The sequence below is a fragment of the Myotis myotis genome, unplaced genomic scaffold, assembly GCF_014108235.1.
Source record: "Myotis myotis isolate mMyoMyo1 unplaced genomic scaffold, mMyoMyo1.p scaffold_m19_p_6, whole genome shotgun sequence".
NCBI classification, from domain to species: domain Eukaryota; kingdom Metazoa; phylum Chordata; class Mammalia; order Chiroptera; family Vespertilionidae; genus Myotis; species Myotis myotis.
In genome coordinates, this window is record NW_023416368.1 from 79,325,016 (window position 1) to 79,350,793 (window position 25,778).

A 25,778-nucleotide genomic window follows, 5' to 3' on the forward strand; every position below is an offset into this window, starting at 1 on the left:
AGCAGAAGGACTGGGAATGACTGGTCACTATGACACACACTGACCACCAGGGGGCAGATGCTCAATGCAGGAGCTGCCCTCTGGTGGTCAGGGTGCTCTCACATGGGAGGAGCTCTGTTCAGCCTCAAGCCAGGCTGATGGCTGCCAGTACAGCGGTGGCGGTGGGAGCCTTTCCTGCCTCCTCAGCAGCGCTAAGGATGTCCGACTGCAGTTTAGGCCTGCTCCCTGCTGGCAAGTGGACATCCCCCTAGGGCTGCCGGGCTGCCAGAGGGATGTCTGATTGCCATCTTAGGCCCAATCCCCCGGGGAGCAGGCCTAAGCCAGCAGGTGGTCATCCCCTGAGGGGTCTCAGACTGAGAGAGGGCTCAAGCCGGCTGAGGGACCCCTCTCACCCCCGAGTGCACAAATTTTTGTGCACCGGGCCTCTAGTCCCAAATAATAAGCAACCAAGGTTGTACAAAGTACACAAGGACATTCATCCCAGAGCACTGCACACAAGGAAAAGAAAATAAACACCCAGAGAAGCCAACCAAGAGGAAACCAGTCAAATCAATTATAAAATCATTTTAAAGAAATAAATTATAATTTCTCTATAAGGTGGACTGTTAAACCAACATCAGGAAAGATGGAAATCTAGCTTTACTGATGAGAAAAAATGCCCATCAAGAAAAATGAGCTCATTAGAGGAAAAAATAATCTACGTATCTAAAACCAGTGTGTGAATGTAATTCACAGAGACTCGGGGAGGACGCTCACCAGATGTCAACAACAGTCATCTCCGGCAGGGGTTTAGGCCCCCCCTTCCCTGTACAGGCCTGCATTTCCACTTTCTTTTTACAGGAAGTCAGTGTGACGTTGACACTTAAGAGATAGGATGAGGGAGGCTTGCTGGTCCACACGCTGCGAAGACCATACACCGGCCACAACCTTGCCCGACAACCTGCACGCAGTTCACCAAACTCCCCTCTGGTCGGCGACTTTGTGAGACAGGAGTTACATTTTACATCTGCTCTGGACCTCGGCTGAGCGTAAATAAGTCGGACAGACACCAGGCTCCAACTTCGGCTTTTGGTCTCTGGCCTCAGGATCAGCCTCTCTCTCTCTGGCTTAGCAAAAATATATATGTTTTAACATTATTGAAGTGCACGTTTCCTTCTACAAAATTCACTAGTTTGAAGTGCACACCTCAGAAGATTTTCTAGTGAGTTCATGGAGTTGTGTGACCGCTCCTGCCATGCAGTGTGGGACCCTTTCCTTCACCCCATTAGAGTCTGGCGCTCATTCACACTAACCCCTCCCACCCAGGCCCTGGCAACCACTACAGGTTTGCCTCCTCTAGACATTTCATCTAAATGGCACCATAATGTGTTGCCTTCTTTCCCAACATTTTTTTATACAAATACACACACTGAATGGGAGTAGCCAACATTATAAAGACATCAGATCTCCCTCAAGTTTATCGATAACGCAATCCTAATCAAAATGCCATCAGAATTTTTGTTAGTAACCAGAAATTGATTAAAGATTGCATGAAAGAGAAAACTCCATAAGAGTTGCAAAAACATTTATGAAAAAAGAAGGAGCAAGGAATGGGGCTGGAAACATACTAGAGAATTATAATAAATACAACAAGCAAGCAGTAGCCCAGAGCACATAGCAACCTCTAACTAATTTTTATGTTACATCCTCTTCCCACATTATACAAGCCACTCAAAATCCTCTGGGGAATGAGACCAGAGATAAACAAAGAAGCTAACAGAACAAGACCCAAGCCTTAGCTTTGCTCCTAACTTGTTAAAAACCTTCCTGGCCCTGGCTGGTGTTGCTCAGTGGGTAGAGTGTCAGCCGAAGCACCAGAGAGTCCTGGGTTTGATTCCTAGTCAAGGGTACATACCTGGGTTGTAGGTTCGATCCCCAGCCCCTGTTGGGGCACCTGCAGGAGGCAATGAATCAATATGTCTCTCTCACATGGATGTCTTTTGTCTCTCTCTCTCCCCCCCTCCCCCTTCCCTCCTACTCTCTATAAAAAATCAATGGGAAAAATATCCTTGGGTGAGAATTAACAACAAAAAAGGAACCTTCCTGAAGCCACTGTGGTGTTCCCAGTCTGCCAGGGTGGGTGACGTGTTTCAGATATTCATCACATCTGGTGACTTAGCACTGTTCCTGTCAATGGTTAAGCTAAGACCGCTGAAAGCTGGCCAGCACAGTTGCCCACTTTCTGCGTTGGTCCCATCCTGGGGTGCACTGGGACCAGTCTATGTTCCCCTACTACTTCATGGGTGACTGGAGCCCAAGAGCAGAAGACATTCCCTGTCACTCTCGTGTGCTCTTTTTTTTAAAAAAAAAAATTGTTTTTAAATTGAAGAGGGAGAGAGAGATAGAAACATCAATGATGAGAAAGAATCACTGATCAGTTGCCTCCTGCATGCCCTCTACTGGGGATTGAGCCCAAAACCTGGGCATGTGCCCTGACCAGGAATCCAACTATGACCTCCTGGTTCATAGATCAACACTCAACCACACCAGCGGGCTCCCATGCACTCTTGGCAGAAAGGAGAAGAGAAGAGTCAGGCACGCACAGTTGAGGACGCACACTCCAACGGTAAACCAACCTCCTAACTCTCATCCTGGCTCGGACTGGCCAACCCAGCAACTGCATGAAGTGTGAATGTGGAGAAAAGAAAAACATCATGACACCAACCTGTGTGCAAGGCCGAGCTGTCTTCAGCACCGAGGTCCCAGGAACCCAAAGTCCGCTCCCTGGAAGAAAACGTAAGACTTAGTTGATCATCGCGTGGCCAGAAACGTGGGTGTTACTGTGGGCATTGGCACCAAAGAGCCATGAGCTCATGATTAGACAGCGGTGAAAGTCATTCTGGGAGTCCTGCCTTTGGGTCACTCTGACAGGCACTGGGGACAGCACAAACAGGAGGCTTCCAGATGCAGAGAGGGTAGGTTTGGAAGCAATGAGAGCCCTGGCTGGTGTGGCTCAGTTGGTTGGAGTGTCATCCCCCTCACTGAAAGGTTGCCAGTTTGATCTCCAGTTGGGGTACATATGAAAGGCGGCCCATGGATGTTTCTCTCTCACATCGATGTTTCTCTCCCTTCCTTCCTTTCTCTCTAAAATCAATGGACATATCCTCAGGTGAGGATTTTTTTTTTTTTAAAGGGAGGCAATTAGAGATTGATAACATTATCCCTAATAAATTTCCAAAACGAAATTAAATGAGAGGACTGGATGTTTACATGACCTTTTAGAGTTTACAAATGACAGTCACCTGCATCATTTGAATGTCATGGTCCCCGGGGAGGAAGAAGGGGAGACTGAGTCAACCTCATGCCCCAGGGTACCCACAGGGTGACCATGTCACCCAGATCTGCCTAAGGAGTTGTGAGAACTAAATGCATTGTGGGGTCATAGATGGGGTCCTGGGGCAGAAAGAAGGGAACTAGTGAAATTTGAATAGAGAGTGAAGCTGAGTTCACATGGATGTACCTGTCTGTGTCCTGGTTGTCACAATGTCCCACGATTATGGAAGACGTGACCCCTGGAAAACTAGGTGGTGGGTAGACAGGAACTCGCTGTGCTATTGAAACTCTTCTGAAATCTTACACCACTCCAAAATAAGGAGTGTTAACAAAACAGCTAATGAAAAATTTTAAGTGCTGTTTCCTTCCTCTGGGTTCAGGCTGATTTGCTGTCAGTAAAAGGCCAGGATGGCGAACTGAAATCCCCACCATCACCCGCAGATGGCGCCACTGCTCCAGGAATGCCCTAAGCCCTTTGGGATCTTGAAACTGCTAGAATCTACCCAACAGGATCTGCTCTTCTAGGCTGCAATTTAGGACAAGCACTGATGGGGAACTGAGGCAAGAGGGGCGCCCGGGGACCTCCGACCAAGCAGCAGTGGCTGGAAGAGATGAGAGAGGAAAGGGCTGGAACAACATGCCCATGGACTTGGAGGCCAAGACTTGCCTCAGCCTTGCAGGAACTACTAGTATCTAGAGTATGTATACGGTCCTTCAACTTTTTATTTTTGAATCAGTTAAAAACTCACAAGAAATTGCAAAGTTAGCAAAGAGGAGTCCCAGTTCCCCAGATGGAAGCTCTTTACACAACTAAGGGACATTATCAAAACCAGGAAACAGTGACTAATAAACTGGGCACCATCTTTTAGACAGTCTTACTGAGATATCATTCACCCATTTGAAGTGCATGATTCAGTGGTTTTTAGTATATTCACAAAGTTGTGCAACCAACACCATAATTGAATTTAAGACATTTTCATCACCCTTAAAGGATACCTGTCCCCATCAGCAGTCACTCCCCAGCCCCTGGCAACCACTAACCTACTTCCTGAGGATGTGCCTGTCCTGGACTTTTCACATGAATGGAATCACACACTGTGTGGCCTTTGGTGTCTGGCTTCTCTCACTGACATTGTGTGTTCAAGGTCCATCCACATTATAGTGAGTGTCAGTGCCTCACTGCTTTTCATGGCTGAGTAATAAGTCTACTGTGTGGATGGACACATTATCCATCGTCCACTAATGGACATTTAGGCTGTTTCCACCTTTTGGCTGTTGTGAATCATCCTGCTGCAAACATCGATGTCTTATGAATCATTTTAAAATGGTTTCTCACTCTGCCTCCACATCTACCAACTGCAAATCTCCCTGTCTCCAGGTCCTGCGGACCCCGGCTGCTGGCTGCTGTCCTTGAGCCCTTGGTCTTGGACTTGAGCAGTAAGGTGACCTCCACCTCTGCTGCCCTAGACCACCCAGACCAGCTTGGGCCAGGACAGGGAGCAGCCAGGACAAACACATCCCTGATGCTCTGTCCCCAGGGCCAGGAGATGGCAGGCTGTGAGCTCTACCAGCTGGCACCGCTCTGTCCCCATGACCTTCACGGCTCGCTCACCCAGACCAACCGCTGGACTTTCACTTTCTCTTCAGAGTGAATCCCAATGCGCCCCGCCGTCCCCAAGGGTCAGCAGTGAAAAGAGGAAGTGGGGCCTCTCTGAGGGGCCTGCTGCAGAATCTGCAGAGCCAGTGAAAAAATGAAACCGTGGGACCCCTGGTTCAAAAATCAGTGCAAATTTCAAGACGGCAACAGCCGGGTGCTCAGGGGCCTGCAAACCCTCACAGACCCTGCTCTCAGGAACTGCCCACGAGCAGGGCAGACAGACCTCAGACACGAATAACGAACACTCTGGGTAGAAAATCCCAGGTGCTGGGAGGGAGAAATAGATCCTCAAGGGAACGGGCACCATTTCCCATGATGATCAGGAACGCCCTTGGGACGGAGCTTACTCTTGCTGTAGGCGGCACTTCCTACAACCGCTGAGCCCCACTGTCCACAGGCCTTTTTAAAACATCGAGGTGTAATTCACGTACTGTAAAAGTTACCCTTTTAAAGTGTCTGATTCCATGGCTTTTAGGATATTTACAGGAGGTGCAAGCCTCGAACAATATAATCCCAGGACACTGCCACTGCCCCCCGGAGAGACCCTGTGCCCATCAGCATCATATGGTTCAAAGTTGAGTCTCCCCAGGAGAGACAAGATCCCAAATGACAAGAATCCCATGTGTTTTGCTTGCATGGCATTCCAATAGCTTTCACCGAGCCTGCCCACAGGAGGGGCTCAGTAATTCCTCACCCGGACTGTGTGTCATCCAGTCGGTGCTAAGGGAACAGCCTGTGCTAAGGGAACAGCCTATGGAGCAGGAGAAGACCAGGCCGAGCCTAGACTTGGGTGTGGTGGGGCCCTTTCCTGTGGGAACCTGGCCTGAAATGGGACTGACACTGGGAACCCACTGCATTCCTATGGGCCGGGCACAGGGCGCGGTCAGCGCAGGCTTGGCTTCGAGCCAGTGGTAATGCTGGCTAGTCCTCAGCTGCAGACTTCAGCTGTGTCCTCTGTCACCTTGAGAAGGGAAGACAAAAACCACGATCTCAAACCAAGAGTACTTGAGGTTCTTCCGTCGTTAATTTCCTGATCATTAATTTCTGTTGTCCTTATCATTCAGAAAGGGTTCAATAGATTTGTCAGATTTGTCAGCGAGTGTGTCCAAGCAGTGGGTGGTGGGCAGGGACACAGGTGACTGGATCCTGAGTTCCCCAGCCTGAATGTCCGAAACTGCCAAAAACAGGGCCGTGAAACTGGTTTAGGGGGACCACTGAGAAAGCGACACAGGCCTGGAGGAATCAGGTTGCTCTGGACCCTTTAGAACCCATCACCAGTAAGAAAGCTGAGGAACCAGCCCCCACTGACCCAGGATGTCAAATCTAGGCAGGAAGCCAGCAAGTCACAACCTATTTCTCTAGATCAGAGTTACCAGAACTTTTTTTAAAAAAAAATTTTTTTATTGATTTCAGAGAGAAAGGGAGAGAGAAATAGAAACATCAATGATGACAGAGAATCACTGATCGACTGCCTCCTGCATGCCCCACACTGGGGATCGAGTGCACAACCCGGGCATGTGCCCTTCTGGTTTATAGGTCAACACTCAATCACTGAGCCATGCCAGCCAAGCGCTACCAGAACTTTTTCAAAGGGTTTGCGCAACCAACATCTTGTATGCAAATGTTGCCCTCCCTCCCTTTAGAATCCCTCTCCTCACTGCTTACATTTGGGCCATCCTGGACGCTGGGGGGTGCTGCAGCATTCCTGGCCCACACACTCAATGCCAGGGGCTCCCGAAGTCATTAGGGCCATAGATGTCCCCAAATGTTGCCCAGTGTACCCTTCCAGGAGAAGGGGGGAGGGGAAAAACACTGCACTACAGCTTCCTGAGCTGCTGTCTTATCTCGAAGGGTAAATCCCTTTTGGGGCAGGACCCTGTTATCAATCTCATGGCTGCGGAAGGGGTGGGGCAAAAGGGCACTCATGGAGAACTGGGGGGCATCGGGGCCTGTGGGCTGCCAACGTGGGATGGAACGGGCTTTAACCCTCCCTCCTGAAGCCAGGGGCCCCTGGGTAGATTCTGAGGCACACCTGAGACCCAGGTTTGATTACACGCTCACGGAGCAGCAGAAAAGGGACACACCGTCCCTGTCATTCCTGTCAGATAGTAATACCCATAAATTGTGTGCTCTCACCCTGGCCAGCGTGGCTCAGCTGGTTGAGCATCAAGAGGTTGCTGGTTCGATTCCCAGTCAGGGGTAAGGGCACATGCCAGGGTTGCAGGCTTGATCCCCAGTAGGGGGTGCGCAGGAAGGAGGCAGCCAATCAATGTTTTTCTCTCACACACTGATGTTTCTCTCCCTCACACTCTCTCCCTTCCTCTCTCTCTAAAATCAATTTAAAAACATATTTAAAAATTGTGTGTTCTCTACAGGGTGAGTTTGGTTCTTTGGGGCAGGGGGACAGACGAGGATATCACAGTGGTTCTGGCCCTCCAGGAGCCCCAGCGTGTAACAGACACACAGTGTGCTGGCGTTATGAGAATTTCCTACAGGGTGGCTGATAAACACTGGTTTCTTCTGAGGGAGAAAAACAGCATTCCACACTAACTGCATGGCAGGAGTCATTTGGGAAAGGCGATGGCCCACATGGCACTGTGGGTCAGGCAGACGTGTGCAAGTGCTGGCTGCGTGTTCATGTCCCGTGGCTCTGTTTTCTCCGCTGGGAAAGAGCAAAGACCATCTACTTGGGGGTTGAGAAAAAGACTGACATTTGAATACAAATGCAAATCTCACAGCAGACAGCAAGTGCTCTGTGAGAAGTCCTCCTGTAACCCAGAACAAAGGAGAGAGAAATAAACGGTTTACTGCCTGCCTGGTCCCATGACCTCACGTACTGGTGGTCACACCTTTGTCTCATCCCCTCCCTGTGGTGTTGGTGGGGCCAGTGACTCTGGCAAAGGTGCGGGGGCATTACTTCTGATGTTACACTGCAGAAGACTGTGGCCTCCGCCTGGCTAACAGATTCAACTGCTGTCTCAGGCTGCACAGTGACGAAGCAATCAGCAAATGGTGGCTTTCCTGTGCTGGAACCCTCTGGTGGGAAGGTCCCAAACATGAAGCAATGTAGGCAAAGTCCATGCGGCCCCCACCCAGTAGTCAGAGAAGAACTAAGTCCCAGAGAAACTGAATTCAGCCAATAGCGACAATGCTGGGCATTGGCAAATTCCCTCACTGAGCTTTCTTTTTTTCTTTTTTTTTTTAATATATTTTATTGATTTTCCACAGAGAGGAAGGGAGAGAGACAGAGAGCCAGAAACATTGATGAGAGAGAAACATCGATCAGCCGCCTCCTGCACATCCCCCACTGGGGATGTGCCCGCCACCCAGGTACATGCCCTTGACCGGAATCGAACCTGGGACCCTCCAGTCCGCAGGCCGACGCTCCATCCACTGAGCCAAACCGGTTTCGGCCTTCACTAAGCTTTCTAATGAGACCCAGCCCTGGCTGACACCTTAACTGTAACCAGTGAGAGACCCTGAGCAGAGGACCCAGCTGAACCAACACCTGCATTCCAGACCCACAGACACTGTGAGATACTAAATGTGCTGTTTTAAGCCACTACATTTGGGATAATCTATTACGCAGCATTAGCTAACTAATAACATAATAGATTTTTTTAAAGGAATCCTCAAAAAATATGGAATGCTGGGTTGTGCAGGAGGCAGCCGATCAATGGTTCTCTCTCATCATTGCATCATTGATGTTTCTATCTCTCCCTCTCCTTTCCTCTCTGAAGTCAATACAAATACATTTTTTTTAAAAAGTCCCAATACTTACTGAACACATATGTGCCAGTCTCTGTGCTAAATGTTTTATGTGTGTGTGTGTGTGTGTGTGTGTGTGTGTGTGTGTTATAATCCTCACAGACCTGGCGTTATAACTATTAGAATTCACTTCTTTGTTAATCCTCACCAGAGGATATTTTTCCCATTGATTCTTAGACAGAGTGGAAGGGAGAAGGGGGTAGAGAGAGAAACATCCATGTGAGAGAGACATATCAATTGGTTGCACACACTCTGACAGGGGATGGGGATTGAGCCTGCAAACCAGGTACATGCCCTTGACCAGTAATTGAACCTAAGACCCTTTAGTGTATGGACTGACGCTCTAACCACTGAGCAATGCAAACAAGGGCATAATTCATTTCTTTTTTAATTATGTTTTTATTGATTTTAGATAAAGAGGAAGGGAGAGAGATTGAAACATCAATCAGCTGCCTCCCAAATGCCCCCTATTGGGGATTGAGCCCACAACCAGGGCATGTGCCCTGACCGGGAATGGAACCAGGGACCTCCTGGTTCATGGGTTGATGCTCAACCACTGAGCCATACTGGCCGAGCATTCAAAATTGCCCAAGGTTATGTGCAAGTACAGCCAGGACTTGAAGCCAGGCCAGAGAGACCCCAGGTGTGAATTCCTAATTATTTCCCAATTCTGGGTCCAGCAGATAACAAATGTTAGTTAAAGGTAAGAGGATGAACTAGAGCAGGGGTTGGCAAGCTCTGGTTGTGGGCCAAATCGCAGGCCACTGCTTGCTTTTGTAAACAAAGTTTTACTGGCACAAAGCCTTCCCTCATCATTTTTTTAAAAAATATATTTTATTGAGTTTTTACGGAGAGGAAGGGAGAGGGATAGAGAGTTAGAAACATCGATCAGCTGCCTCCTGCACACCCCCTACTGGGGATGTGCCTGCAACCAAGGTACATGCCCTTGACCAGAATCGAACCCGGGACCCTTGAGTCCGCAGGCCGATGCTCTATCCACTGAGCCAAACCGGTTAGGGCTTTCCCTCATCATTTACAAGTTCTTTTTACACTACAATAGAAGAGTTGAGTAGTAGTGACAAAGAGCCTTCAGCCTGCAGAGACAAATATTTACACTTTGGCCTTTACAGAAAGAGTGTGATGATCCATGAACTGGAGTCAGATTCCAGAGGGCTTCCTGTGCTACCAAAAGAGAAATCCTAGTTTTCTGAGCAGAGAATAACATCACAAAAGTAATGACGGTGGCTTTCCTGTGCTGAAACCCTCTGGTGGGAAGGTCCCAAGCATGAAGCAGGGTCACAATACTTGTTTAGTGATGGCCTTCAAAATTATAATTGCACTTGTAATACAAAGAGAAACAACACAAAGGCACATATATATCAACATTGGCTCATAAGTTTTAACAAGCCAATACAAGATGATAATAACCGGGGGAAATGTGTGTGTGTGTGTGTGTGTGTGTGTGTGTGTGTGTGTGTGCAGGAGTGTGGGAATATGGGAACCCTCCGTTAATGTCTGTTCAACTTTTCTATAAACCTAAAACTACTTTAAAAAGTATTCTATTTGCCCTAGCTGGTTTGGCTCAGTGGATAGAAAGTTGGCCTGTGGACTGAAGGGTCCCGGGGTCAATTCCAGTCAAGGGAATGTACCTTGGTTGCAGCTCGATCCCTGCAACCAATCGATGTGTTTCTCTCACATGGATGTTTTTCTCTCTGTCTCTCCCCCTTCCTTCCACTCCCTCTAAAAAAATCAATGGGGGAAAAAATATCCTCGGGTGAGGATTAACAAAATAAAGAAATAAAAAGTAGTTTATAAGTAGTTTATTAAAAGAGGGCCTTGGACAGATAAATTAGGAACTAAGAGGAAAGAGGGAGGGAGCCCATCTTAGACCAGATGATTGCTAAGCACTCACATTTTACCAGCTGAGTCCTTCCACAGCTGTTATGAAAAAGAGCCAGAGAGAAGCTAGGTCAGTCCTGGCTAAATGGATATCCTCCTTTTTCCTCCGAGCCCCTGCCAGTGTGATAACAATATCATACGGAGGATCAAAACCTCCTAACCACTCAGCCTGGATTAACTGACACCAGAGCCGCGTCAGGTCCCGGAACCACGGCGGCCCCAGGGGCATATCAGAGAAAAGCCCCAATAGAATCATCCCACAACCTCCCATGGATGACTGCCCAATCCCATTTGGCCAATGGAAAGCATCTGCTGGCCAGTGGTGAGCTGCCTTCTGTAGGTGCAGAGCAGGAGACAAGCTCTTCACCCTCCCCTTCCTGAGGAGGCTCTGTGCCATCCAGCCTGAGGCTCACCCTGTTCCTCCTGCCATTCCTGGTTAGGGAGAGTCAACGCCTCTCACCTCCCAGCGTGAAGCTCTCGCCAGGCCCCTCTTCCTCCTGTGCCCCAACACCACGTGGAAAGGAGAAACTGGACGCATACCTCTCATCCACCCATCCATGTCTGTCCTCCAGACTTTGAGAAGAATAAAAGCAGCTGAGATAAGTGGACAAAAGGCATCCCAAAGATGGTTCCAGAAACTGCAATTCTACCCAGGATGCCCTGGGAATGGCCTGCGCTCAAAATACCAACTGCCATTTCTTGGTGAAATCACTAAATCCATCACTTCACATGGCATTTCTTGGCGATGGCAGGTGGTATGCTTCTCTTTCTTCAGGAACAGCGGACAAATAAACTAATGTCACATTGACTGTTTTCAGAGCTAGTTCCCTGCCAGTCTCCAGTGACCCATCTGGTAGTCATGCTCTCGGGTGGCCTCATCCCACTCTGTATCAGGGTCGGTCTGTGTGACCACTTGCACGTGGCAGAAGTGAGAGCACATCACTTCCGCGACCAAGTCGTGACTTCCTCCTCACTGTCTCTGGGATCACCCTCTCTTGGGGAAACCAGCTACCGCACTGTGAGGATGGTCAAGCAGCGCTGTGGGGGGGTCCGTGTGGAGAGGAGCTGAGACCTCCCAGCAACACCCGCATCGGGAAGCCATCCTGACGTGGCTCCTCCAGCCCAGGTGAGCCTCCAGACAAGGCAGGAGTTGCTGACACGTGCTCTGAAACCTCCCTAGAGCCAAGGTCGGGGCTCGTGAGCCACATGCGGCTCTTTGGCCCCTTGAGTGTGGCTCTTCCACAAAATACCACGTGGGGGCGCACACACACAGTGTGATTGAAACTTCGTGGCCCATGCGCAGAAGTCGGTATTTTGTGGAAGAGCCACACTCAAGGGGCCAAAGAGCCACATGTGGCTCGCGAACCGCTGTTTGCCGAGCCGCGGTTTGCCAACCACTGCCCTAGAGTCTCTGAGCCCGAGCCACCCAGTTAAGCTGCTTCCAAATTCCTGACCCATAGAAACTGTGGGGTAATAAAAGCTTTGGGGCATTTGTTACGTAGCAATAGACAACTGATACACCTGCATCAGGGCTGATTCACCTGGCATCTCCATGTAGACATTTAGTCAGCGATTCCATTTTGCTAATGTCAAGCACTGAATAGCAATGTCATTTTCATTTTTCCGTTTTCCCAACCTCTATTGCCCTAATAACCTGGAGAGACACAGAGCCCAGTGGGACTGGTAAACTCAATGAGAGGAGAGCGGCAGAACAACTAGGGCAAGGAAGTGAAGCCTTTGGGATTTCACAAATCTCAAGACTTCAATGCCAGCACCAAGTTTCAGAAACTGAATAAATCCATTGCCTCTATCATCTTTCCCCTAAAGCAAGGTTCTTCCCCGTGGCACTGCCGACATGGGGACCAGTCATTCTATGTGTGCGTGTTGGGGGGGGGGTGTCTTCCTAGGCCCTGGGGAGTACTGAGCAGCATACCTGAACCCCCACCCACTTGATCCCTAGTCCTGACAACCACAGATGTCCCCAGACATGCCCTAGTGTCTGTCCTCTGGAGGCAAGATTGCCCTGGTTGAGAACCCTTGCTCTAAGCAGCCCCCCGTGACCGGGACTGCCAGGGGCCCAGCAACAGGCAGCTCTCCCCCGCTCCCAGGTTGCAGATCTGCCTCTGAGATCTGAGTGGGTGAACCAGGACACACGCACCCCTTCCCTTCCCACACGACATCCCACCCGCACGTGGCAGGAGTGCCTCATCTCACTGGAGGCTGGCTATAGAAACAGTGCTGGCTTTTAGCACTCACTGCAGCTATTACCTCAGCCTTCGCTCATCACCACGGTAACCATCTAAATATGTCACCCTGACTCGCTCTGACTGCAAGTGAAGGGGGAGGAGAGCCTGGGGACTAGGGAAGACACCTGGGGGCCAGGGCAGTGCCACCCTGCTCCAAAACCACTAGGTTGATGGCGGGCTTGGCCAGGACTGAGACAGGGAAAATGGGCACAGTGACCTTGACCCCAGGGGTTTAAGGTCTCTGGGAGCCGAGTAGGACAAGGCTCTTGGTGCCTTCGAGGCTGGCCCAACTCTTCTCTATGTAACACGGGGGAGTTGGGGGGAGGCTGTTCCTCTGGTTTACATGGTCTGACCACTGGGAATATCTATGGTGTTGTCTATGAGCAGGGATTGGCCTCAATTTTTCCCCAAATAATTAACACAGGATCTCTCCCACTTGGCACTGCTGGCATTGGGGCTGGGTCATTCTCTTGGAGCCCATTCTGAGCACTGTGGGGTATTGAGCAGCATCCCTAACCCCCATCCACTCAGTGCCGGGGGCACCCCGTGTAACAACTCCAGATGCCCCCAGATATCGCCCAGGCCCCTGGGGACAGGATTACCTCGCCACGCCAGGCCACATCCCCCACCACCTGAGATCATAATGTATGGAGGGACAGGCAACCGATTTGGGAAGAGGACCAATTTTGGACAATAAAAAAAGAAAATATGAACGAAACAGATCTCTCTCTTCATTCACGATTAAAACAGCTACACTGAATCCCAAGGAAGCGGGTGGGTGCGGACATATATTCTTGCACCTGAGAGGCAGCACGGTGGCGTACTGTCTGTCCCATCTTCACGACTTCTCCCTCCTCCATCCCTCAGTTTCCAAATCTGTAGCAGGGAGAGGGTGGCAGCACCTCCCACATGGGTTTGTTTTCTGGATTTAAATGAAAATCTACAAAATGCTTAAATCAGTGCCTGGCATATTGTTAATAGCACATCATTGTTTTATTGTTAAAACTCTGTCATATATTATATACTAACTTATATAGTAGAACTTCTTTATTGTATTAGAACTTCCATGACCTGCTTTATTCACCAGATCGGGGCCCAGCAATGTGTTTCAGTGAAGGACCAGCGAGTAGATATTTTTGGCTGTGCAAGTTACACAGTCCTGTCCCTACAATCCAACAGGGCTGTCGCAGACAAATGGGTGTGGCCATGTGCCAATAAAACTTTATTTACAAAACTAGGTAGCCTGGATTCAGCTCTCGGGCTGTAGTTTGCGATCTATAAAAAATGGCAATATTTTAGCCACAAATGCTCATATCCAGGACCTGTGCAGACATACATTCCACTCTCTCATCCTGTAATTAGATCCCAGGTCATAGGGAAAGCTCGACCCTGCCTTTGGGATCATCTAGCAACCCAAAACACTCACAACCACAAAGGGTAATTCCTTTTTTTATTTTTTAAAATATATTTTATTGGGATTTTTTACAGAGAGGAAGGGAGAGGGATAGAGAGTTAGAAACATTGATGAGAGAGAAACATCGATCAGCTGCCTCCTGTACACCTCCTACTGGGGATGTGCCCGCAACCAAGGTACGTGCCCTTGACTGGAATCGAACCTGGGACCTTTCAGTCCGCAGGCCGACGCTCTATCCACTGAGCTAAACCAGTTAGGGCAAGGGGTAACTTCTTATAAATTCAAAAGAGAGCTGTTGCTCCCAACCAGTATGCGTCAGTGGTTGAGCACTGACCTATGAATCTGGAGGTCACAGGTCACAGTTCAATTCCTGGTCAGGGCACATGCCCGTTTCGGGCTCAGTCCCCAGTAGGGGGTATGCAGGAAGCAGCCAACTAATGATTCTCTCTCATCACTGATGTTTCTCTCTCTCTCCCTTCCTTTCTGAAATCAATAAAAATATTTAAATATACATATATATGTGTATATATGTATATATATGTATATGTATATATATGTATATGAAGAGAGCTGTTGCTTCCCCACCACCTTGAAAAGTCCGACGCCTATCTTTGTTAGTAAATACCTCATCTCAATCAGCCATCTAGAAAACTCCAACTGCAAAGGGCATCCAAAATATCTAAATATGTCACTGCTAAATCAACCACCAGCCAGGTGGGTGAGGACGGGGAGAAAAGGGAACCTCACGCATGTTGGTGGGATTGCCAATTGGTGCAGCCACCATGGGAAACAGCATGAAGGTCCCTCAAACAACCAACATTAGAGCTGACACACATCTACCAAGTATACTTCTGGATGTTTATCCAAAGAAAAAACATTACTTCAAAAAGATATATGAGCCCCTATGTTCATTGCAGCATTATTTACAATAGCCAAGATATGCTTAAAAGCAACATAGGTGTCCATCAACAGTTGATGCGAGCCCTGGCCAGATGGCTCAGCTGGTTGGAGAGTCATCCTGTAGACCAAAAGGTTGCAGGTTTGATTCCCAATCAGGGCACATACCTAGGTTTTGGGTTCAATCCCTGGTCAGGGCACATACCGGAGGCAACCAATGTTTCTCTCTCACATCTCTGTTTATCTAAAAATCAATAAAAACATATCCTTGGGCGAGGATTAAAAAATAATAATAAAAATAAAAGATGCGCCCTAGCCAATTTGGCTCAGTGGATACAGCATCAGCCTGCAGACTGAAGGGTCTGGGTTTGATTCTGGTCAAGGGTACATGCCTGGGTTGCAGGCTTGATCCCCAGTAGGGGGTGTGCAGGAGGCAGCCAATCAATGATTCTCTTTCATCATTGATGTTTCTATCTGTCTCTCCCTCTCCCTTCCTCTCTGAAATCAATAAAAATGTTAATAAATAAAAGATATGATACACATACACAATGGAATATTACTCAACCATAAAAAAGATAAAATCTTACCCACTTGCAATAACATGGATGGACCTAGAGAGCATTATGCTAAAGTGGAATAAGTCAGACAGAGAAGGACAAAGACCATGATTTCACTTACATGTGGAATGTAAAAAACAAAATAAATGAAAATACAAAACAGAAACAGCCTCATAGATACAGAGGACCAGCTGATGGTTGCCAAAGAGGAGGGTGCAAAGGGATAGGAATAAAGAAGAATAATAACAAAATACCTAAATTTGGTGAGCCAAATTTTCATATCATCCTAGATAGGATAGTTTCCCACCTGCAAAATCACTACCGGTCAGGTCCCCTTATAATCCATCCCTAGAGTAAGAACTGGTTTCTGCATATGGAAAATTTGAGAAACCATCACAGCCCAGAGGGGCCTGAGGAGACACGAGAATGTCATGTGGGGTCCTGGGTAAAGTCCTGGGGCAGAAAAGGGGCATTAGGGGAAAATGATGGAGATATGAATGAAGCATGGATGTCGGTTAATAAGATCGCACCAATATTGGTTTATTTGTTGTGACGAATGTACCAGAGTGATGTATGATGTTAACAATAGTGGGGACTGGGTGCAGAATGTATGAGAACTCTATACTGTCTTCCCAATTTTTCTGTGACTCTGTAACAATTCTAAAAAAAAAGTTTATTTAAAAAAGAAAAGAAGGGAGCACCAATAGGCAATTAGTTTTGTAAGCTAGAGAAGGCTTTAAAATATGATTGAGGGAACATGAAGTCCCTGTCACAGCCTCTAATAATGACAGTATTATATAACCTAGAAAAGAAAGGCACTAATAACAGGATATGCTAATGAGCAGGGAAGTTTGCTCTTATGAAAGGAAGGAGGAGGGGGAGAAAAGACAGGTGGCTGAGTGGCTCCTGCACCAGCCACGGTGGCTGAGACCCTTGCTGCTGGAGGAAGCCTCGGGACACCCAGACAGATCTGGACAATGGGGTGCATCCACTCAGGAGGCCGTGGCGCCAGGTGGCACTCAACCAATGCCTGCCAGGTGTGCAGCCAGCGCACAAGCATGCAGGAGGGCAGCGGTTTTATGGATGGAGAGTTCTGGAAAATAAGAGTGAAGCAGTGGTCCAAAGACAGGCAGACAACTAACATCTCCTGGTCTTTGCAAGGTAACTTACTAGACACTCAGCCCTATAGACATTCGGGGCTGGACTGTTCTCTGGGGAGGGGGAATCCTGGGCACTGCAGGGAGTTCATCCTGGTCCCCACTCACTCGATGCCTGGGGCACCCCCAGTCATGACAACCACAGATGTCCCCAGACATTGCCCAGTGTCCCTTGGAAGTAGGATCGCCCTAGCTGAGAACCACTGTCCTACAAGATCTAGCAACCTATACAGAACTCCATAGGAGTATAATTATCCTCATTCTGCAAATGGGGAAACTGAGGCTCAGAAAGGCAATAACACCAGCCTGAGATCTCCAAGGAAGCCTCAGAGAAGAAGGGGCTAGTCATAGAGTGTCACATACCACTTTGAATAAGGGGCCTCTGCATGGGGAAGGAGGAGGGCCAGGCTGATCTGTAAGAGACAAGAGGCCAAATCCGGCCAACCATGTATGTTTGTACATAATGTTTTATTGAAACACAGCTATGCCCGTTCACTTAAGTACTGCCTGTGGCACTTTCATACTTACAAAGGCAGAACTGAGGAGCTGTGACAGGGAGTGTCCGGCCCACAAAGCTGAAAATATTTACTCTCTGGCCCTGACAGAAATTCACTGACTCCTCATAGAGAGCGATCAACATCGCCACCTCAGGCTCTGCAGGGTTTTCTTTTCAGACTCAGTCTGGGTGCTCAGTGAATATTTTATTGAAGGAATGAAGACAACACAGGCAGCCTCCCTGGGAGCAAAACAAATGTAGCCTGTTCCCCCTGGTTCTGGTAAAGGAGGCCCACCTTGGGGTCCCCTAGTCAGCCAGGCTGGGTGGTCTGCCCTTCCCCACCCACCAGGGCCCACCCCAGCCTTTCAGATGGGCTGACAGCACAGCATCCCGTCTGCCTTTGAGGCCCCGCTGCTGTGTGGGCCGTGCTGTCAGCGAGACCCGCTCTCCTGTGGGATGGAGCGGGGGCTCCTGCTCTGAGCTCTGCTGCTCTGGGAACCGTGTTCACCTGACTCTGCCAGGTCAGCCCTGAAGCCTCCGGAGGGTGAAATGTGCTGAGCAGGTGAGGCACTGCTGCACCCGCCCATCTTCCCAGAGTCCAGTGGCCTTGGCACAGCTTTGGGTCCTGATGCTGAAACCCACAGAATATTTTTTTTCAATTAATTTTATTGGGGTGACATTGGTTAAGATCATATAGGTTTCAAGTGTGCATTTCTGTGATACATAATCTACATATTGCATTGTGTGCCCACCACCCAAAGTCAAATCGTCTTCCATCACCATATACTAGTATTTGGCCCCCTTTACCCTTTACTACGCCAACCCCCTTCCCTCTGGTAACCACCACACTGTTGTCTGTGTCTATGAGTTTCCATTTTATAGCCCACATATGAGTGAAATCATATGATTCTTAGCTTTTTCTGACTTATTTCGCTTAGCATGATATTCTCAAGGTCCACCCATGTTGCCCCAAATGGCAGTGTTTCATCTTTTCTTATGGCGGAGTAGCATTTCATTGCATCTATGTCCCACATCCTTATCCAGTCCTCTATTGAAAGACACCTTGGTTGTTTCCATGTCTTGGCCACCGTGAATAATGCTGCAATGAATATAGGGGTGCATATACCTTTGCAAATAAATGTTTTTGAGTTTTTCGGTCAGATACCCAGGGGAGGGATTGCTGGGTCATATGGTAACTCTATTCTTAATTTTTTTAGGAAACGTCATACTGTTTTTTCATAGTGGCTGTACCAGTTTATATTTCTATCAGCAGTGAATGAGGGATCCTTTTTTAAAATTTTTTTTTTAATTGATTTCAGAGAGGAAGGGAGAGGAGAGATAGAAACATCAATGATGAGGGAGAATAACTGATCGGCTGCCTCCTGCATGCCCCCACTGGGGATCGAGTCCGCAACCTGGGCATGTGCCCTGACCAGTAATTGAACCGTGACCTCCTGGTTCATAGATGATGCTCAACCACTGAGCCATGCCAGCTAGGCGAGGGTCTCTTTTTCTTCACAGCCTCTCCAACACTTATCATCTATCTTGTTGATAATAGCCATTCTAACAGGTGTGAGGTGATATCTCATTGTAGTTTTGATTTGCATTTCCCTAATAGCTTCCCTAAAAGATGTGAAATTAAACATCTTTTCATATAGGTTGGCCATATGTATGTCTTCTTGGGAGAGGTATCTTTTCTTTATTGTGTTTTTGGTTCCTTAGTCAAAAGTGATTTGCACATATATACGTGGTTTTATTTCTGTGCTCTCAATTCTGTTCCATTGGCATGTGTATCTGTTTTTCTGCCAATACCATGCTGTTTTGATTATCGTAGCTCTATAGTATGATGTGAAGTCAAGTAGTGTGATACCTCCGGCTTCATTTCTTTTCTCATTGCTTTAGCTATTCAGGGTCTTTTGTGGTTCCATACAATTCTGATTATTTTTGTTCTTTTTTTTTTTTTTTAATGACAGAATATTCTTTCATCTGAAGGTCACCTTAGTCCATGCTTTCTCCCCCAGGCACTGCTGACATTGGGACCAGGTCATTCTCGGTGTGGGGCTGTCCGGGGCATTTAAGGGATTGAGCAGCCTCCCAGCCCCTTCCCAGCATCCCTAGATGCCTGTGGCTCTGAGCCTCGCATGGCCACCCGTGTCCTTCACACTGACCATCACATGCTCCCAGGTGACTCGTGCTCACCTGCATTCCAACACGTTTTTCTGATTTACAGCTCGGAATGAGCTCTGTGGGAATCTCCCCTGAGGGCTGAGGGGGTGCGTGCTGAGCTCTGGTGCCTGTACGGGACCATGAGTGTGAGGTGGGCCCCAGGGCAGGCAGATGGCAGCAGTGTGGGGCCCCGGAGAGACTACACCTGGCCCATTGGAAAGGGACGCTGCTCCAGGGCCAGCTCTGCCACCGCACAGGAGGCGGCCTGTGTCATCCGCAACTCCAATTATCCTGAGAGTTTTTATTGTACAATCTCCTGATTTTAAAATTTTGGCAATAAAAAGAGGACATTAGGGGAAAGCTAGTGAAATCTGAATAAAGTATGAGCTTTTTTTTTATTTTTAAGTTCATCACAATGCACTGATATTGGCTCATTAACGTGACCCATGTACCACACTAATGTCAATAATGGGGGAAACTGGGTGTGGGGCATATGGGAGCTCTGTACTATCTTCGTAACTTTCCTGTAAATCCAAAACTACTCCAAGATAAGTATATTTTAAAGAAAAGTTTGCAAATTATAAACTGTATTGCCATAACACACTGCAGAATATTCATAATTTCCTTATAATTTGCTGTTAAAACATCTTAATTGGTCTTCCAAATTCAATGGCCTTGTTCTCAAAAGTGAATCAGCCCTAACCGGTTTGGCTCAGTGGATAGAGCATTGGCCTGGGAACTGAGGGTTCCCAGGTTCAATTCCAGCCAAGGGCATGTACCTGGGTTGTGGGCTTGATCCCCAGTACGGGTCGTGCAGGAGGCAACTGATTGATGCTTCTCTCTCATTGTTCTCTCTCTCGTTGTTTCTGACTGTATCCCTCTCCCTTCCTCTCTGTAAAAATCAATAAAAAAATATATTTTTTAAAAATTGACCATCAAATAAATACAAATATATAGCCATGACATATTTTTTAGATGTTAAAAAACTGCTTGGTTGGTCAAGCTCCAAAGCCTGTGGACAGGATTTAGTCTATCAGCCACCAGACCCAGGTAGGAGAACAATTTACGTTCACCACCTAATGTCTGCTCTGTGAAGGTCAAGTCCATGAGGAGCTCAGTTTTAGGAATCTGCTTCCCAGCAGGTAGCAGTGCAGTCACATGCAGTCAATGAACAGACCACCTCATCTGCTACCACACAGAAGGACCCTGTGTACCCCAACAAGCAAGCACCATACAAAACACCTCCACTTATAACTTACTGGGTGCTGGCCACAGCTTTTCTAGAAAAGCAAACTTAAAGCTTTTAGCACTGAGCTTTTGGCCTCAGAAAGTAACTTTATAAGAAAAGCAACTAGGGCCCAGCTGGTGTGGCTCAGTGGTTGAGCATGGATCCATGAACCACGAGGTCACTAATTCGATTCTCTGTCAGAAATCATGTTTGGATTGCTGGCTTAATCCCCAGTGGGGGGCATGCAGGAGGCAGCCGATAGATGTTTCTCTCTCAGCAATGTTTCCATATCTCTATCCCTCTCCCTTCCATTCTCCCTAAAAAAATCAAATAAAACATATTTTAAAAAGAAAAGAAAAGCAACTAGGGCCCTGGCCAGTGTGGCTCAGTTGGTTGAGTGTCATCCCATGCACCAAAAGGTCACCAGTTCCATTTCCAGTCAGTGCACATGCCTGGGTTGCAGGCTTGATCCCCAGTGGGGCGTGCAGGAGGCAGCTGATAAATGTTTCTCTTTCACATTGATGATTCTCTCATTTCCTCTCTCTCTAAAATCAATAAAAAGTATAAATTTAAAAAAAGAAAGGAAAGCAACTAGGCATTTTTGGCCTCTACCATTATTTAACATTCTATCATTATACTTTCTCATATCATTGCACTTTCTTTGAAAACATGGTTTCTCATGGCAGTCCATATACCTGGTATTCACATTTAGATGTGTCATAATTGACTAGCCCATTTCCTTACTATTGATCATTTAGACTGCTCCTAATTTTTGCTTTATAAATAACCAAGGCCTGGTATACGGATTTGTGCACCAGTGGGGGTCCCTCAGCCTGGCCTGAGCCCTCTCACAATCCAGAACCCCTTGGGGGATGTCGGACTGCTAGTTTCGGCCAGATCCCCGCAGTGGATCCGCAAGGGACCCCACCAGTGCACAGATTCATGCACCGGGCCTCTAGTATGCATATAAGATCTTTGGTTAATCTCTTCCCGCCCTCCCCCCTTCCCTCTGAGATTCATCAGTCTGTTCCATGTTTCCATGCCTGTGCATTGAGCATCTGCCCCCTGGTGGTCAGTGCACATCATAGCTACCGGTCAAATGGTAGAATGGTCGAATGGTCGAGCAGTTGCTTAGGCTTTTATATATATAGATGCTGCTGAGCCCAACTAATGTGGCTCAATGATTGAATGCTGACTTAGAAACCAAGAGGTCCAGGTTCTATCCTTTGTCAGGGCACATGCCCAGCTTGTGTGCTCAATCCTCAGTGGGGGGTGTGCAGGAGGCAGACAATCGATGATGTTTATCTCGCATCGATGTTTCTATCTCTCTATTCCTCTCCCTCCCTCTCTAAAAAATTAATAAAAAACATTAAAAAATAATGCTGCTGAGAATATCTTTATGTTCATCTCTAATTACTAATGTATCCCTAAGTATTTATTTTTAGAGATACTATATGGGATTAGAGAGCATCAAATAGTTTTAAGGTTCTTGAAAATACATTAATAAACTATTGTTGAGAAAGATTACTCCATTTTATTCCATCCTGTCCACACTCTCATCAACACTGCTATTAACTTTTATTACTTATCACTTATTTTTAAAGTGAAAAATAAAGCCTTCCTGTGGTTTTTTTTAAATAAACTTTTTACTTTGCAATAATTTAAGATTTACAGAAGAGTTGCAAAGATAGCACAGACATCTCCTGCATATCATTCACCCAGCTTCCCCTAATGTTAACAACTTACAGAACCAGGATACATTTGTCACAATTAAAACATCAACGCTGCTATTAACTAAACTCCACAGTTTACTCAGTCTTTCCACTAATGACCCTCTCCTGTTCCAGGATCCCACACTACATTTATTATACTTTCTATAAATTATCCCTAGTCTTTAAAACAATCTAGCAAGCTAAAGTTTAACATCATTTTGCTGATGAGAAGATGGAGGTTCAGAGAGGTTAAGTGACTTGTCCAAGTGACACAGCTACTGAGCGGCATAGCCCAGACACAATCCACACCCTAGGGCAGTGGTTCTCAACCTTCTGGCCCTTTAAATACAGTTCCTCATGTTGTGACCCAACCATAAAATTATTTTCATTGCTACTTCATAACTGTAATGTTGCTACTGTTATGAATCGTAATGTAAATATCTGATATGCAGGGTGGTCTTAGGCGACCCCTGTGAAAGGGTCGTTCGACCCAAAGGGGTCGTGATGCACAGGTTGAGAACCGCTGCCCTAGGGACTCCAAAGCCTGGACTACTCCACGCATGCCTCCCGCCCTCTCATCCATCCCAAGTCCCCCTCCTAACACATGAAGGCTGGTCTCTAATTCTCCACTGACACACTAGGTGATCCAAGGCAAGGTAATCCAATTGGTGTGATTAACTATTATGACAAAATTAAACAGGCATCCTTCCCTTCAAACAGCCACCTTGAGCAACTTTCAACTTTCAAAACAGTATGTCATCTCATGACATTTTTGGATTCATCCTCAGAAACCACCTTCAGATAGAACAGAAATCTTATACTTGGGAAGTACAGCTTTGTGACGTGGCGATAATATTTCCCTTTAAACCAAAACTGACCCTGTTCCCGTTGAGCCATCCACCTTATTCACCACTGAGTGACTGGCGGTTGGCTAGGTGTCGGCACACTAAGATGGTCCCCCCATGACCCCCCGACTCCTGGTCCTCATCATGTGTCATCACTTCCCTGAATGTGGGGGTGCCTGTCACTTGCTTCTAACTACTAGAATATGGCTGAAGTGATGGGATGTCATTTCCATGATCATCTTTTTTTTAAATAGCTAACATTTTTTTAATTGTCACCCAAGGATATTTTTTTATTGATTTAAGAGAGGAAGGGGGAGGGAGGGAGGGAGGGAGGGAGAGAGAGAGAGAGAGAGAGAGAAACATCAATGTGAGAGGGAAACAATGATCAGTTGTTTCGAATGCCCTGACCAGGATTCAGACCCGCCACCTTCTGGTATACGGGCAACACTCCAACCAACTGAGCCACCCAGCCAGGGTTCCATGATTATCTTAATGTGAGAACGTAATTCCCATCTTGCTAGAAGACTCTCTCCTTTGCTCCTGTGATGAAGCCAATTTCCATGCTGGGAAGGCCCACCTGCCAACAGCCAAAAATCTGAGAGTGGCCTCCAGTCAATAGCCAATGAAACACTAAACCATGTCAACAGCCATGTGAGCAAGCTTGGAAGTGGATCCTTCCCCAGCTGAGATAAGACTGTAGCCTAGGCGACAATCTGATTGCAGCCTAAGATACCCTGAGTGGAAGAGCCAGATTCCTGACCCATGGATACTGTGGGAGACAGAAAACTGTGTTGTTTCAAGCCACTGTGTTTGTAGTGATTTGTTATGCAGCATTAGCAGACGAATGTAGGCTATTTCACAAATTCAAATCTACCCTCAAAAGATAAAAATCTGAGAGACATTAGAAACATACAAGTGTGTACATTTGAAATATACAAAAGCAGAACAGCCCAGCTTGAAGGCCATCACAATGGCAACACTATTGGAAGTGCAGGGTCTCCCAAGGTGACAGAAAAAGGAGAAAACACCAGCTTCAATGTGAGATCGGGGGTGGTGAAGACAATAGAGCTATTTTTCATGGACATCCATAACCCAGGAGTTTCATACTCAATGGCATATATACTACCAGGCATATTTTCTACATTACTGGGTCTGAAAGCTGTGTTGTTGTGTATCCCCCAAAGGAAAAGCTGATTCAGAAAACAATGCTATACGTTATATATACATATCATACTACTCTCCTTAAATCAGGACTGTTCTAACGCCTCTCCCTTGGTTGAGATGAGAATAGATCACAAACCAGATTTTACGCACTTGGGACTGGTAATATTTTAACACATGGAAAGTGCTATGGGATTGCAAACTGCTTTATATTCCTCACACATACCATCAGCTACAGCAACCCCCCCTCCCCTTAACAGTTGATCATGTTTGTAAATGAACCAAACAGACCACGTTCTAGGAGACAGGCCCACAATGGGCTCTCTGCCAGAGAGAACTGAGAATTGAGGCTTTGGGACCATGTGGAAGGGAGAGTGCCACGGCCATGTTCAGTGCTATTCACAAAAACCAGGAAATGCCAGCCAGGTCACTCAGAGGTAAAGGAGCTGGGAACATTATTTACCAAACCAAGCTGGTTAGAGACCAGAACTATCAGCCTGCACAGGCCCTCTCTGAGGATGGCTCTGAAGGACAGCCATGACCTAAGCTGATATATGTGTGGGTCCAGACATGCAAAGAACTGCGGGGAAAACATTTCCCCAGGGTCCTACAGGGCATGAAGAAAAACACAAGAAAAACGTACGTGCCTTGCACGGGGATTTTCAATGAGGGGAAGAGGGTCAATTTTGCCCCCAGGAGACACTGGGCACTGTCTGGGGACATGTGTGGTTGCCGCGACTGGAGGTGCTCCTGATATTGAGTGGGTAGGGGCCAGGGATGCTGCTGGATACTCAACCGTGCCTGGGACAGCCCCCCACGGAGAACAGCCTGCCCTGATTCTCAGCAGGTGGTTCTCCTGGGGGGGACCCTGCCCAGTCTGGCCCTCAGGTCTAAAGGGACTTGTTCCTCTTTATTACAGACCCAAATCTGTGTCATTACCACAGAGGAAAAAGGCCGCTAATTACATTTCCACATGTGCTACTGAGAATTTTTCTAGGGAAGAAGATTTGGGCCCTAGCCGGTTTGGCTTAGTGGATGGAGCGTCGGCCTGCGGACTCAAGGGTCCCAGGTTTGGTTCCGGTCAAGGGCATGTACCTTGGTTGCGGGCACATCCCCAGTAGGGAGGTGTGCAGGAGGCCGCTGATCGATGTTTCTCTCTCATCGATGTTTCTAACTCTCTATCCCTCTCCCTTCCTCTCTGTAAAAAATCAATAAAATATATTTAAAAAAAAAAAAAAAAGATTTGGGAACATCATCTGGAGA

At 47.3% G+C, this 25,778-nt stretch overlaps 1 protein-coding gene across 1 annotated transcript in view; it reads right to left on the reverse strand.

Annotated features, from left to right (window-relative positions):
* Window positions 1–25,778, reverse strand: part of GNG7 (G protein subunit gamma 7) — a 129,108-nt gene that overhangs the window by 86,765 nt on the left and 16,565 nt on the right. The window contains exon 2 of the mRNA XM_036314227.1: window positions 2,705–2,763. The gene's annotated coding sequence lies outside the window, so the exon portion shown is untranslated. The remainder of the gene's footprint in view (window positions 1–2,704; window positions 2,764–25,778) is intronic.